This window comes from Colletes latitarsis, unplaced genomic scaffold, assembly GCF_051014445.1.
Source record: "Colletes latitarsis isolate SP2378_abdomen unplaced genomic scaffold, iyColLati1 scaffold0007, whole genome shotgun sequence".
In the NCBI taxonomy this organism is placed as follows: Eukaryota; Metazoa; Arthropoda; class Insecta; order Hymenoptera; family Colletidae; genus Colletes; species Colletes latitarsis.
Window position 1 is genome coordinate 135,001 of NW_027488367.1, and position 5,000 is coordinate 140,000.

The window sequence follows — 5,000 nt, forward strand, 5'->3', positions numbered from 1 at the left end:
ACTCGCTGCCGGATCGCAGCCCTCAGGCTTTGGTTGTTAGCATAATAGCTAACCTTCCTATCGTGCGACTCGTCGAGGGGGACGGAGCCACTCACGATCTGAGCGTCGATGATGCACACTTGTTGTGCCTTGACGGCCACCAGGTCCGGTTTCCTACGCCCTTCATCGGTGTTAAAAGAAGGTTCCTCCAACACCATCCAGCCATGGTCTCGCAATCCAGACGCGAGAGTCCTCGCAACGGCATTATGCCGTTGGATTCTGCCACCGTGTGTTCTGTGGCATGACTGGATGATGTGAGAGGAAGTCTCCGCGACGCCACAATGGGCACGACACCGGATGTCACGCTGGGCCCGCCTGATACCCCTCGTAGTCCGTACTAACGAAGGAAGGCTGTTGACCTGCACATGTACATATTGTACGAAATCCCTAGCGGGCACAGCGTGAGATCCGGCATCGACCCAATGTGTTGACAAACCGGCTGTTCTTGGGCACTCCCGCAATTCCCACCCATCGGTGGAAGAGTGGAGCCGACGCGCCCACCACTGCATCCTCCTATACCGGGAGGAAAGGTCTTCGCCCCCCCGGTAAAGTACGGCTCTAGCCCACCGTAAGCGCTCTTGCACCCACGGTAGGTCTACACATGCACGTACCGCTATCGAGGATGATTGGCTCAAACTCATGTACCGTTGGTACATGAGTCCTGGAATTGTGGTGGACATTGCGGGAATGCCCAAGCCGCCGTCGCGGACTGACGCGTGGAAGTAACCCACCGCCACATCGGGAGGTAGCCTGAGCCACCTTCGAACAGCACTTCGGGTCTCGCGGTCAAGCCTTCGGAGGGCACCAAGGTTCGTTTTTCCCAAGACCGTGGAGTGGAATATTCTCGGCAGCAGGAAGCAGCGCAAGATTTTAAGGCGCTGTTGAGGCTTCAATGGAGCTCTCGTGATCCTGTCTAAGTGTGCTCTAAGTTCGTGGCGAACACACTTAGTACCCTCAGGACAAAAATCAACCCCCAAATATCGCCAGGCACCGACAGACGATATCTGAGGGAGGAAGGCACCACTATGCAACCTAAAGGTCGGAGTGGAGATGATCTTCACCTTCTTTTCTTTGCCTGAGGGCACAATAGACAGGACCGAACTTTTCCGCTCATTGAGAGCCAAGCCATACTCCCTTGCTGCCGACTCTACACGGTCTAGGATGGTCTGGAGGCCCCACTTAGTGGTCGCAAAGAGCAGCACATCGTCTGCAAAAGCAATGCTCGCGACGCGTTGCTCTCCGACCACATATCCCACACCCGGTGGAATAGACGCCAGCACTCTATCTATCGCGAGACAGAAGAGTACTGGCGACAGTGGGTCTCCCTGACGAACCCCTCTTCCTAATTGGAAGAACTCCGAACGCTGACCACGAGACTCAAAGGTCGTCACACCGTGTTGGTATACATCCCGAACGTACCGTCGGAATCCGACCGGCAATCCTAGGCGCTCGAGAACGTCACTGATCGCGGAGTGGCTAACGCTATCAAACGCTTTTGCCACGTCGAGAGAGGCAATATGAACCTCTCTCAACTTCCTCCGCGCGTCCTGAATGATGGTCGCCAGGACAGCAACGTTCTCGGCACACCCGTCGTCAAAGCATCGCTGCTTTAAATCGACGAGTCCCAGCTGGCGTAATCGCTGGGCTAGGATGCGGTGCAGTTGTCTAACGACAACTGACACGATAGAAATAGGTCGGAAATCCGCGGCCGTCGGTCCGTCGACCCCCTTCGGAATGAAAACGGTTCTACTAGCGAGAACCGACGGGGGCCAACGACCAACACTTAGCACGATGTTGTACAAGAGGGCTCGCAACGAGGGTGGCACCGATCTCCACAAACGCGGAGAGACACCATCCAAACCGGGGGCCGCATTGAGGGGTATCGTAATAGACGATACCTCCTCGATGGAAATTGCGGCCCACACGGAGGCAACTTCCGCTCTAGGCGGGGTGGGAAATCCAGGACGGACAGGTGTTGAAGGCTGAGATACGAGGGGACCCCAGAAAGCTGCCATTGTGGCCACATCAGGGATCTGAACCTCGTTCTCAGCTCCGTCCAAGATTTCCTTAGCCGCACGTGACATGTCCTTACGGAACATGCGTTGGATGCGACTATATTCTTGCCTCCGCCGCTGTTTCCGGTTAGGATTAACCCAGCGCGGTCTAATTGGTGTCGTTCTAGCCTGATCAACGCCGAGAGAAGGGCCCGAAGGGAAGGAAACTTCGAGCCAACGCGAGACGCCGGCAAGAACGTCATTACCCATCAGGTGTTCGCGTGCCAGTCGCACTAACTCGTCTGAGTTCCACCCGTGGATATTGGCTACCACCTCAATCAATGGAGGGGTAGCCAATCGCGGAGCCGGATCCACAAATATATCCACGGGTGACTGACCGTCTGGCCTAGGTAATGACGTTCTGTTTCTGGGTGGCGTGATACGGGGAGGAGCTTGTGCAACCTCCTCCGCGGAGAGATAGCCATCGCTGGATGATGACTCATCGGCTTCGGCAACCTCTTGTAGCAAATTTGCTACAAGCCGCCGATACGCCGGTCTCTTCCGCGCACCTTTAATCGAGTCGAGTGTCCTGTTAGGGACAATCGACAAAAGGTGCTGGTTCAAGAAGCGTACACCGCGGCGTGCCGCGGTAACCTCTTCTCTAGCCAGAAGGAGGAGCTCCTCATCACACCACGCTCGTCTCGTTCTCTCAACGTTGATCCCCTCGTTGTAGGCCTCTCGGTGCTGGTGACGCATATGCTGTCCGAGTCCGATGGCGGTTGGGAAGGACCTGGGGCAATGAAGGCACTGGTGTTCTGCGCGCTGAATGGACTGTTGAGCCGAGGAGGCTCCCGCCCCCGAAGGTTGAATTGGCACTTCGGGAACCGGAGCCTGCTCAATACGAGGGCGTGACCGTAGAGCGCGAGCCCCGTCTGGTGGTCTGGCAGGGGGCGCATTTACGGCAACGCGGGTTCGCCGAGGTCGCTGCTGGGGCGCGGGTTCGGGAGAAGGGGAAGAGTCGCGGGAATCTACTGGATCAGTAGGGCCGGCGGGCCGAGGCCCCCGCCGGCTAGTGGTCATACTTCGCGTTTCGATCGGGCCTACTGAATGAACCCCCGACGGGAAGGCAACCCCCCGGAGGTTTGAAGCCAGAGCCCTGTTGGCCGTTGCGAGGCGGCTGGATTGCCGACCCGCAACGTTGCCCGGTCCCCACCGCGAGGAGGTATGGGTTGGCACATGGAACGAGGATATAATATCCGCCGATCCTTTGAGGACCACCGCTCATAAATCTTTGATTCACGAAAAATCAGCCCATCAGGCCCAAATGTCAGAATTCGCCTCACAGGTTACTCACGCTTCTCAAGCGATAGCGGGAACCGTTCGAGCTATTGAGGAAACCCGTCTCAAGCAAGTGAGGGAGGAGACGATTCCACCTCCACCTCCTGCAATAATCTCATACTCAAGACCCGTGGCAGTCTGTTGCCCTCCTGCAGAGTCGGAGCCATGCTGTCCTCCTCGAGAATCCTCAGGATCTCCAGACTCAGATCCCGGACCTCAACGGTCTACAGTGGTTAGGATTATCAACCGAGATGGCACCTACATCGCTCCCTCAGCTGTCGCTCGAGTGGAGAAAGGAATGTTAACATCATTGGATCTCAAAGTTCCTGGGCTGAATTCATTGAAAGCACTAGTGGGCAAGCCAATAGCACTAGCAGCCATGGTGCTCAATTTAGACTTAGCACACCTGGAGACCAAAGGGGATAGTCAGCCAGATTGGCTCCACCAGTTGTTGGCGACCAACCATGCTAATAGGAAGCAGATTGTAATTAACGCCTTGAAAGCTTTACCACGTCGTGAATACCAGTGGAAACTCACTTTATAAAGATCTTAATGAAATCCATTAGTTTCATTATTAAGAGAGTCATAGTTACTCCCGCCGTTTACCCGCGCTTTTTTGAATTTCTTCACGTTGACATTCAGAGCACTGGGCAGAAATCACATTGCGTCAACACCCTTGGGGGCCATCGCAATGCTTTGTTTTAATTAGACAGTCGGATTCCCCTAGTCCGTGCCAGTTCTGAGCTGAGTGTTGAATGGCGGCCGAAGAGGACGATCGACGACGGCAAGCCGCCAACGAAAGCCTCGCAGCAAGGAAGATCCGCGGGAGGCCAAGGCACGGGACCGAGCTCGGATCCCGACGAGAACGAACGAATCCGTTCAACGCCGTTCACCTCGCCCAGGCCCGGCACGTCAGCCAGACTCGCTTCCCGACCAAGCCCGACACGCCCCGCTCCTCAGAGCCAATCCTTATTCCGAAGTTACGGATCCAATTTGCCGACTTCCCTTACCTACATTAATCTATCGACTAGAGGCTCTTTACCTTGGAGACCTGCTGCGGATATGGGTACGAACCGGCGCGACACCTCCACGTGGCCCTCTCCTGGATTTTCAAGGTCCGAGGGGAAGATCCGGACACCGCCGCAACTGCGGTGCTCTTCGCGTTCCAAACCCTATCTCCCTGCTAGAGGTTTACAGGGAACTCGAACGCTTATACAGAAAAGAAAACTCTTCCCGGATCTCCCGACGGCGTCTCCAGGTCATTTTGGGTTACCCCGACGAACTACTCTTACGAGGGCCCGAATGGTATACGGTTCCGCTGCCGGGTTCCGGAATAGAAACCGGATTCCCTTTCGCCCGATGGGTGTGTGTCTCTCTCTCACATCGCTCAAGTTATTTTATTTTATAATCGTTTCGCACTTGTGTGACTCGTTTTTCTTTTTGGTTAAAAAAAACGTTTAAAAAATTGCTTTTACACATATTTTTTTTACACAACTCTACTATACTGTTGTTGCCATGATGGATCTTAATAATATAATATAATAAATATAATAAATATATATATATATGTATGTTTTTTCTCGTGTTCGAGTCAAAGTGGATGATTAAGCTTTGTAATAACTTCGTTTC

At 54.4% G+C, this 5,000-nt stretch overlaps 1 pseudogene; it reads right to left on the reverse strand.

The window, feature by feature from the left end:
* The window catches only part of LOC143350603 (large subunit ribosomal RNA), an 8,938-nt pseudogene that overhangs the window by 1,974 nt on the left and 1,964 nt on the right, over positions 1–5,000 (reverse strand).